Consider the following 11,634-nt stretch of genomic DNA (forward strand, 5'->3'; position numbering starts at 1 on the left):
ACATCTTACTTCAACTATGGAGATTCTATGAAGTAAGAACCATGTACTTGTTTTGGAATATAAAGAAATCATTCCCCCCTTCCCTCCCTCCCTTCCTTCCTTCTTTCCTTCTTTCCTTCCTTCCTTCCTTCCTTCCTGCCTTCCTTCCTTGCTTCCTTGCTTCCTTCCTTGCTTCCTTGCTTCCTTGCTTCCTTCCTTCCTTCCTTCCTTCCTTCCTTCCTTCCTTCCTTCCTTCTCCCTCCTTCTTCCTTCCTTCCTTCTCCCTCCTTCTTCCTTCCTTCCTTCTTTCCTTCCTTCCTTATCCCTCCTTCCTTTCCTTCCTTCCTTCCTTCCTTCCTTCCTTGCTTCCTTGCTTCCTTGCTTCCTTGCTTCCTTCCTTCCTTCCTTCCTTCCTTCCTTCCTTCCTTGCTTCCTTCCTTCCTTCCTTCCTTCCTTCCTTCCTTCCTTCCTTCCTTCCTTATCCCTTCTTCCTTCCTTCCTTCCTTCCCTCCCTCCTTCCTTCCTTCCTTCCTTCCTTCCTTCCTTCCTTCCTTCCTTCCTTCCTTCCTTCCTTCCTTCCTTCCTTCCTTCCTTCCTTCCTTCCTTCCTTGTTTTCTTTCAGTGGAGACAAAATCTGTCTCTATGCAAGTTCCACACATTGTTCCTGGTTCTGCCCTTTGAGGCCAAGCAGAACAAATCTAATCTCCCTTCCACATGACAGCCCTTCAATTATTTGAAGACAGATCTTACATCACACTATCTTTCTTCTAGTTCTCCAGGGTAAATATTCCCAGTTTGTTCAAATGATCCTAATAGAGAGTGATCTCCTATTCCCTCACTATCCCAGTCACACTCCTCTCTTCTCTGTATTGACCACTGGGCCTTGAGTGGGGGAAAAAAATTGGTGAGTTTATGTACAAGGAATGCCCCTTAGAGGCCTGAGCTCCATTCCATTCTTCCAAAGAAAGTTTATTCTTTTCCTTCTGGCCTGTCAATATCACAGCACTCAAAAATAACAGACAAAAAGGCAAACCAAGAGACAATTCATGAAAAACAAAACAGGTCTAGTTTAACAAGATTAGGACTTGGATTTGAAAGACTTAATTTTGGAGTCCTGGCTCTTTGGACCTCATTAGCCATATGACCTCTTTTTCCTCATTTGTAAAACAAGAGGATGATTTGGTGCTCTCCAGAGGTTCCTTCTAATTTTAATGTTTGGCAATTCTGTGTAAGGTGCTAGTTTGATTTTGATTGGAAACGGCTGTTTACACAAGGTTAGTACCAATTCTTTGCCAAAGAACAGCGATTTTTCTGGTGCTATTGACATTAAAAGTCAAGTGGGAATGGGTCATTTAACCCTTCCTCTCCCATTCCCACCCTAACTCTCCCTCACCCCCCCCCCCCCCCGCATCAGCCTTTGCTCATCATCTTGTTTGATAGGGATTCATTCATTCATTGTCATATTCATCTCTGTTTTGTCTTCACCCTTTTGCTGTTCAGTCATTTCATTTGGGCCCAACTCTTCATGACTTCATTTGGGAGGTTTTGGACAAAGATAGTGGAGTGGTTTGCAGTTTCCTTCTCCAGCTCATTTTATAGGTGAGGAATTAAGGTAAACAGAGTGACGTGACTTGCCCAGGGTCACTAAGTGTCTGAGACCCAATTTGAACTCAGGAAGATGAGTCTTCTTGACTCTTAGCCCAGTGCTCTATCCATGGCATCTTACACTTAGCTGATCTGTACTCTTAGCAAATCCTTAATAAATGTTTGCTGGATTTCATTGCTGCAGAATTGAGGGAATCTGACCCATTCTGCACAGTGAGAAGCTGTCACATTCTCCCAGCTGGCAATACTAGGCTGTGCCTATACTTTACCAAGTATCTGAGTGTTTGGTAATGTGTAGACAAAACACATAGATTAGATTTCCCATTTTTCATTTAAAAAAAAAAAGGGCAAGAATGAAGATCTTCCTCAAGAATATCGCTTTTCCACAAGGCAAGCCTGGCCTACATGTGATTATACTCCTGGATCTGAGCATGAAAAGCATGACACTGAGGAAATAGGTTTCCTCTAAAGCTGCTGAGATGCAGTGGAGGAGGGAGAGACCAGCATCCTCCCTGGCAGTCCAAGCTGGCAAAGCTTTTGTAATGGCAAGATCAAATGACCCCAACTCTCTGAGGGAATCTAACTGAGAAAAGCCAGCATCCAGAAACCAATATGGTGGAATCCGGGGCTTAATGATAGAAAGAAGAGTTGGCATCCAATGTGGGGTGGAGAATGGGGCTAGAGGGGGACAAAAAGGCTTTCTTGGGTTTATGGTTAATTCTAGCTCTGATCAGAATAAAAACCAGCCCCAGATGACAAATGACAGAATCTCAAAGATAGAACAGGCTTCAGTGACTATCTCTTCAGACTCATACTTGGGCAACAACAACCAAAGTCTTGTTACTGACGGGATGCCAGAGATTGAGGGGGGCCAAGCGTAGATGTGAGGTTTCCAGAATTTTAAAGCTAGGAGGGGTAAAGAATACTGAGGCCAAAGTGGGCACCTTGAAGGAAGGTTCCTAAATATGTGAGTTGGCCTACTGGAACAGGAAGATGACAAGAGAGTGCATTGGTGGGAAGTTGCAAAATATCAAAACAAAATGAGCTTTTGGAGAGTCTGAATCATCAGAAAGATAGAAGAATCCAGGCGAAGCTGATAAAAAGGAGATTCTTGGGATCAGAGGAAGTGGTCCTTGTCTGAGGAATGTCCATTACCATCCGATGTTTTGCTTTGTTTTGTTTTTTTTTTTTAATTCACAGCAAGAATGAAAATTTCCACTCCCTGAGCCTGGGCAATGGAGAAAAGGCTAGTAAGGAAATTTCTGTGAGCAGAGTCTAGGGGGTTATATGTGAGTTTGGCATTGGCTCAGTGGTTAGAATGTTGAGCCTAGAGACAGGAGGTCCTGGGTTCAAATTTGGACTCAGACACTTTCTAGCTATGTGACCCTGGGCAAGTCACTTAACCCCAGATGCCTGGACCTTACTGCTCTTCTGCCTTGGTACTGATACTCTGTATCAAGACTAAGACAGAAAATAAAATTTTAAAAGAAAAAAAAAAGAACTTGCATTAGAATAGCAGACGGGTTAAAAAAAACCCACAAATTAAAGGACAGATGTTTGGCAAAAAAATTCCCCTTATTCTGTCTGGGTGGTAGCAATGGAAAATTACCCAAGAGAGTGGGTGGAAACCAGGCTGATTCAGGGAATCTTCTGGGAAGATAAGCTTCCTAGAACTGAGAGCCAACCAAAAGTAGACTAGGATATCCCAGAAGATAGTGAGTTCCCTGTCTTTGGGAGTCATCCAACAGAGGTTGCCTGCTTTCTTGTTCAGGGTGTTATAGAGGGGAATTAGAGCTTTCAGAAGAGGTTGGACTAGATGTTCACTTTGGTGCTGTTCAACTCTAAGTCTATGATTCAGGGATTAGAGTTATCTATTCAAATTATAAACTTTTGCCCAACTTATTGTTGCTCATTTATATTTAGTCATTTCAGTTGTCAGACCCTTTGTAATGCCATGTAGGGTTTTCTTGGCAAAGATACTGGAGTGGCTTGTCATTTCCTTCTTCATCTCATTTTACAAATGAGGCAAACAAAGTTAAGTGACTTGTCCAGGGTCACAGAGCTAGTTAGTGTCTGAGGCAAGATTTGAACTCATAAAGAGAAGTCTTCTTGACTCCATACCTGGTCTTTTATCTACTGTGCCACTTTGATGCCTCTATTATTAATACCCCATGTTTCTCTCAGGGAAGAAATTGTTAATCCCATTTTCTTCCTTTGGAAGGGAAGCAAATTACTTGGGAGTATACCTCACATGTTTCTCATCCATTCTCTCTTATTCCCTTCCTTTTCATCTTCTCCCCCCACATCCCCTCATCTAAAATCCAAATTAGACCTCTGGTTTCCCTGTGGCAGAATTCTATGCCCTCATAAGGTAGATAAGAAACCTTCATTCTTTCTGCTTTAGAAGTAACAATGCCAATTAAAAATATTAAAGTACTAATCATTTAACATAAGATGCTAAATGTCACTAATTATATTAAAATTATCCAGGGAAAGATGGTTACCTTTAGATATTGGGATAGGTAATTAAATGCAGCTGAGTCAGAAAACAGGCTATAGAAAATGTTATAGAAAAGAGGCTGGACCAAAAAGTAATGATTACTATATTGACAAGCATGTGGAGAGGTCTCTAGCAGAGTGCCCCAGAAATCTGTCTTCATTCTTAATTTGTTCAACATTGCCATAAGGAAGTTTAGAGGAAAGCACATATATCAGATCTATAGATTATACAAAATTGAGGGATGTAAGAAAGGATTTACTTTACTTTAACAGTTAGAAAGCTAATATGTTGAACGTTAGAATCAGGAACCACAAGGATCTTGAGGATTTCAAGGACAGAGGCTGCCATTTTTTCATTTTTGTTTCCCCAAGGTTTTAGGATGTTGCCTTTCTAGTTTGATAAATGCTTTTTGGAGGGGTGGGAGAGAAGAAATCATGACAAGTTAGGAGAAGGTGCTGAATTTATTATGATGAAATTTAATTAGGAAAAAAGTAAAGTCCTGTACCTAAGTCTAAGAAATCAATTGCACAAAAATTGGAAAATGAGGGGATGCCCTCTGATTGGGGAATGACTGAACAAATGGTGGTATATGTTGGTGATGGAATACTATTGTGCTCAAAGGAATAATGAACTGGAGGAATTCCATGTGAACTGGAATGACCTCCAGGAATTGATGCAGAGTAAGAGGAGCAGAACCAGGAGAACATTGTACCCAGAGACTGATACACTATGGTACAATCAAATGTAATGAACTTCTCCATTAGTGGTAACCCAATGATCCAGAACAATTAGAAGGAATTTATGTGAAAGAACACTATCCACATTCAGAGGAAGAACTGTGGGAATAGAAACACAAGAGAACAACAACTGCTCCATCACATGGGTCAATGGGGATATGATTGGGGATGAAGACTCTAAATGATCACCCGAGTGAAAACATCAATAATATGGAAATAGGTTTTGATCAAGGACACATGTAAAGCCCAGTGGAATTGTGTGCTAGCTATGGGAGGGCATGGGGGAGGTGAGGGAAGGAACATGATTCTTGTAACCATGGAAAAATATTCTAAATTGACTAATTAAATAATTTTAAAAAATCAATTACACAAGTATCAGACGGAAGGAAAGTGACTAGAGATCATTTAATATGAAAAAAAGAGACCTGGGAGTTTAGGATGCTGAAAACTAAATAGATGTCAGCAATATGATTAAAATGGTTTGAAAAAATGTTAATGCAATCTCTATCTCCGTCTGTCTTTCTGTCTCTGTCATTCTCTGTATATCTCTATGCCTCTAAAGCTAAATTCTTGGTGAGAAAACTCAGTAGGATTAGATAGCCATGGAAATTTTTTCCAACTCTTCATTTCTGTGGTTCTGTGAAACTCCCTCCACTGATAATACAGATCTACAACTTATAGTCTTAGATCAGAGGAGGTGGAGGTCAGAAATAAGGATTTATTAAGTACCTACTACCTGCCAGAAATTGTGCTAAGCATTTTACAAATATTATCTGTTCAATACTTAGAGCAGGCATTTTTAACCTATGCTTAGTATGTCAAGGACCTCTTTGGAAGTCAGATGAAAACTATGGATCCCTTCTCAGAAAAAAATTTAAAATAATTGAAAAAATGCTAACATTCAGTTAGAGGGTAGTGGAAAAGCAAATAGTAAATTTTCTCCCCATCCAAATCCATGGATGCTCTGAAATCTTTCCATAGACTCCTTGGGGAGGAAACCAAGAGATAAAGAATCTCTGTCTTGGGTTACACCTGGAGGCTAAGGCTGGAGGATCTCTTGAGCTCAGGAGTTCTGAACATCAGTGAGCTAAGCCAATTGTGTGTCTGCACTGTCTAGAATTGATACGGTGAACACCTGGAGGGGGAAGATGGGATGTGCCACCAGGTTTCCAGAAGCAGCTAAGTGGTTCAGTAGATAGGGTTATGGACCTGGAGATAGGAATTGTTATTGTTCCATCATTTTAGTAGTATCTGACTCTTCATGACCCCATCTAAGGTTCTTAGCAAAGACACTGGAGTGGTTTATGATTTCCTTCTTAAGTTCATTTGACAGATGAGGAAACTGATGCAAATAGGTTTAAGTGATTTGCCCAGGGTCACCCAACTAATAAGTGTCTGAGGCTGGATTTGTCTTCCTGACTCCATGGTCAGTACTATCTATTCTCTGTGCCACGTAGCTGCTCTCAGGAATACCCAAATTCAAATCTATGTGATTCCAGGCAAATTTCCTCATCTGTAAAATGGAGATAATTTGCTTCTTTTTGTGAGATATAATGAATTAGAAATTGTAAAGTACTTTTTAAACCTCAAAACACTATATAAAGGACAGTTAGTAGCAAAATGGATAAACTGCCATTCCTAGAGTTGAGAGGATCTGGATTCAAAGCAGATCTCATATACATCCTAGATATGTGGCCCCAGCTAAATCATTTCACCCTGATTGCCTAACCCTAGTTGCTCTTCTGTCTTAGAAATGATATGAAGACAGAAGATAAGGGTTTTAAAACAATTCAAAGCACTATATAACTGCTAAGTATTTTAACTTATCCTTATTATTGCATAAGAATGGGCAAACCAGCTGAGCCAGAAAGGTAACAAGTCAAAGCTCCCATGCTAAAAAGAGTAAGTTAGAGCCTGTGAATTTCCCCTGTACTTTTAGCCCGAATGAGATAAAACCAGTTAAAAAAATAATAAAATGAGAATCCCTTTCTTAGATAATCACCCAAGACCACTAAGAGTTTAAGTGGCTTGTAGACACTCATACAATCAGAATATGTAAGGGTGGGCTTTGAACCCAGGCCTTCCTGGCTCTTTTTTGTTCCATTCATAGAATATTAGTGTCCAATAGTCCTGCTGTTCTCTGACCTTGGTTGAGCCACATGTGGAATATTATACCTAGTTTTGGACCTGCATTTTTAGGAAGATCTTTGAAAAAACTGAATTATATCTGAATATATCCAGGGGAGAGTGACCAGGGAAGTGAGAATCCTGTCTATTATGACCTCTGAGGAAGAAGAGATGATAGAATTTGCCTGGAGAAGAGGAAATTCAAACTCATCAAATATTTGAAGAGTTATCTCTGGGAGGAGGTATTAGACTAGTTTCTGTCTGACCTCAGAGGCTGGTAGCATAATTAATCAAAAGGCATTTATTTAGCTCCTACTCTGTACCAGGTATGTTAAATACTGAGGATACAAAGACAAAAATATAGAGGATTCAATTTATAGAATTTATAAAATGGAGGACCTAATTCAATGGAAGGAAATATTCTCTAATAATAAAATTGTCCCTTAACTGAGGGGGTTGCATTGGGAGGTGGCACATTTCCCAACATTGGAGGTCCTTAAATCTAGGCTCACACCTGATGACCTATTGGGGATATTCAACAGTTCAGTTTAAATACCTATGATGTACCTACTGTGTGCCAGTCACTGATGGAGGTATATAATGCTTAGATGAGACACGACTGCCTTTATAGCCACAGCTCCTTTAATCTAATAGGAAATATGATCCATATTCAGATAACAGAAAGTAATTTACAAATGCACCAAAGAGGTATAAAACAATATTTTTATCAGGGTTGAGGAGGGGAAGTGTGATGATGGGATTAAATTTTTTTTTGTTCTCTTTCCCTTTAATCCCCAAATTATTGTAATTTACAACTTGGCTATGTTTATATGATCCATTGGGGAAACTAGTCTCCTAAAGGATACCAGGGGGGACAGCCAGGTAGCTCAGTGGATTGAGAGCCAGGCCCAGAGACTGGAGGTCCTGGGTTCAAATCTGCCTTCAGACACTTTCTCGCTGTGTGACCCTGGGCAAGTCACTTAACCCCCATTGCCTAGCACTTACCAGTCTTCTGCCTTAGAACCCACACACGGTATTGATTCTAAGACATAAGGTAAAGGATTTTTATTAAAAAAAAAAGAATCAGTTACCCTAAAAACTATGATCCCCAGCAAAACTACAGAAGGTCGTTATCAACTGGGGAGTATCAGAGAAAGATTTAGGAAGGAAGTAGCATTTAAAGTGGTCTTTAAGAATGGCATTGAGGTTTGAATCTGGCCTCAGACATGTCCTGGGCAAGTCATTTTCCCCCAATTGTCTATCCCTTACTTAAGATATACTTAGTATGGATTCTAAGACAGAAGGCAAGAGTTTTTTGTTTTTGCTTTTTTAAAGAATGGCAATGAGGCAATGCAATGGATAGAATACTGACCCTGAAGTCAGGAAGACAAGTTTGCATCCAGCCTCTGAATCTTACCAGCTGTGTGACCCTGAACAAGGCACTTAACCTCTGTTTGCCCTAGTTTCCACAATGTAAAATAGGGATAATGATAGCACCTATCTCTCAGGGTTGCTTTGAGAATTAAATGAGACACTTTTTATAAAGTGTTAGGTTATATAGTTGACATTTAACATTAATTTTAATATTATTAATTAATATTATAATAAATATATTAATATGATCATTATAATATGATTAACATAATAATATAATAAATTAATATTAATTGAATAAATACTTGTTTCCATTTCTTTTTTCCTTTAATAGAGAAGCTGGCAGTAAAGTGAAAGGTATGTTTGGGGATCAGAGAATATTCCAGTGTGGCTGAAATGTAACATACGTTGGGAAAAGAGAAAGAGATTAAGTCTAGAAATGTAGGAATTTGTGCAAGACCAAGAATGTCAGGCAAAGTAGTTTGAACTTTTTGTTGTTGCCAATATTCAGTTGTGTCTGACTCTGTGATCCCCTCTGGGGTTTTCTTGCAAAGATATTAGAGTGACTTTCCATTTCTTTCTCTAGCTCATTTTATAGATGAAAAAACTGAGGCAAACAAGGTTAAATGACTTGGCAGCCAAAGTCACACAGCTAGTAAGCATCTGAGGCCAAATTTGAATTCAGGAACATGAGTCTTCCTACTCCAGGCCTGATACTCTATCCACTACATCACTTAGCTGCCCAGTTTGAACTTTTCCTGATGGATAGTAAAAAATCAGTGATTTCCAAGCCAAGGAATGACAGGTCTGAAGAAGTAAAATGAGTCCATCAGCAATAGAAATTTTGTGAGCTCAGGTGAAGATAGTGAAGGTTCAACCCAAAGAAGTCACAGGAAAAAGACTACACTGTAGCACTTTTTGTTGTAGCAAGCAACTGGAAACATTGAGAAACTGCAGGACAAATTGTGGTCTATCAGTATAATAGAACAGAAGCAATGCAATATACCACTGGAATAAGCTCCTGCTGTGGAGTCTGAAGACCTGGATTCAAATCCCACCTTTGGTGCTTAATTGGGTGACCTCAGGCAAGGCACTTACTCTCCCTGGGTCTCAGTTTCCCCAACTGATGATTAAGGCAGTTGCACTAGATGACCTCCAAGTTCTCCTTTGTTTGGACATCTTTGATCTATGATGACAGTAAGAACTTACAAATATGTAGAGTTCAGAGAAACTTGGAAAGTTTTTATATGAACTGATGCAGCATAAAATGAGAAAAACCAGGAGAACTTTTTATACAAGGATATAATAAAATAAATGAAAACAACTTAGAAAGATACTGAATTCTGGTCCATTCAAGTGCCCCCCTCCCTTTTTTAAAGGTGGTTGATGAAACATGTGTCCCATTCTTGGTCACAGACTAAATGTGCAGAATATGATATACATGTGTTGATGTCTTTTGCTAGACTATTTGTAACAAAAGGGAGAGTGGATTTGTGGTGGTGCTTTTAAAAGATGCTTTTAAAAAGGAAATATTCTTAAAGAAGTTCCCCTGAGAGATTAAGCAACTTGGTTAAGGTCATATATACCTTATGGGAGTAGATACAATATACACCTATATGACATAGGTGACATGTATAGTTATAAGATCAGAGGTGAGACTTGAACCCAGCTTTTCCTGGCACTAAGATCAGCTCCCAGTCTCCTAAGCCAAACCCTGTCTATTTACCTTACCTGACTGTGTCTCTCTTTGAGTTCTTTAATGAATATTTCTATGAGTTATTCACATAAGAGATAATATTGCTACAAGTAGCCCAAGTTAATCCAAAGGAAGCTGGCAAAGAAAAAATGAGATTTTCATTTCTAAGCTACGTGGGCCAGAGTGACAAAAAATGGGAATTGGGTTAAATTGGAAATTTAAATCACTTGAGAATCAGATTACAGTGAGGTCAGCCCTCTATCATTAAACTCCTGATTACTTTACCCATCTGATTATATATTGTTGAAAGTGAGTCAGATTTGGAGTTTGGAAACCTTGAGATTGTCCCTTTTAAACAATAAACTTCTTAACCAAGAAGAAAAACAAAAAGTTACCCATGACTCCAGTTAGGAATTAAAAGAAACAAAGAATATATTTTTTTAAAAAAACAACCTGTTTTGTGGAGATGGACTAAACAAAGTAAGAGAATGGAATACCCGACACCTTATATTTTGTTCACTTTTTTAGCCAAACCAGTGATTTTTTCAAATGAAATTATTAAGCATGTATTATGCACCTGCTACATGCCAGGAACTGAGCTAAATTCTAGGGATACAAAGAAAGGCAATAAAATAAACAAACAAAAAACATCCTTGACCTCACCGATCTCAGTCTAAAGAAGAGCTCAAGGTCTAATGATTACCATACAGAGGAATGGGTTGTGCCTGAGGATACTCCCTTTCCTCTGTAGTTTATGATCTTGAAGGAAGGAGAAAATCTTTCCAAATAAACAAAATGTAAGTTCTATTTAAAGCAAATCAGATACATAAAAACGAAGATCTTAACAATAGAAAACATTTACAGCAATAAGACATAGACAAAGAGATTTACACTATGACCATTAGTAAATTCTCACAATGCACTTCAGACATTCAACTAACAAAAATTCCAACAACTTTTCAGAAACTGGTGTATTCTAGAAAGCGAGGTTTACAGGTACTGTATGAAGTACAGGACCCTACATTGTTAGGTCAGCTGGTCTGATTCCCTCAATTTGGAGATGAGGAAACTGGGATCCAGAGAAATGGGGTGATTTGTCCTGGAAACACTTACTGTTTTTTGCAGGATCTTGCCAAAAGATTTTTTTTAAAACAAAGGATGGAATTTTCTTTAGCCGACAATTGATTTTCATGCTTTTCTTTTTGCTAAGGTCAGAACACAGAGAAACATTTTTCAATAATTTCGTCTTTAAACCATCTTTGGCAGGACTATGGCTCTAACTATACAATTCCCCCACACCAATTTAGGAGAGACAGTGGTAGATGCATCTTGGTTCTGCTCAATCCAAGCAGGGTCTAGTACCCATGCATAGTATATACATAGAGGGAAAGAAGGGGCTGAAGAAGCTTCTGATTTTGCTCAGCCAGAATCAATTCTGGGGACTAGGGGAGTCCATCTTCCATTCTTTCCCTATTGCCTGTTGCTTTATCTCCTTTACCCTACCCCTAAGAAACAAGGGACCCTAGGTGGGATTTGGGAAGCAAGCAGAGAAGTTCCAAGGGTTTTTTCCTTCACACACACACACCCCACCCCCATACCTTACTTTCACATCAAAC

The sequence above is a fragment of the Monodelphis domestica genome, chromosome 2, assembly GCF_027887165.1.
Source record: "Monodelphis domestica isolate mMonDom1 chromosome 2, mMonDom1.pri, whole genome shotgun sequence".
NCBI lineage: Eukaryota > Metazoa > Chordata > Mammalia > Didelphimorphia > Didelphidae > Monodelphis > Monodelphis domestica.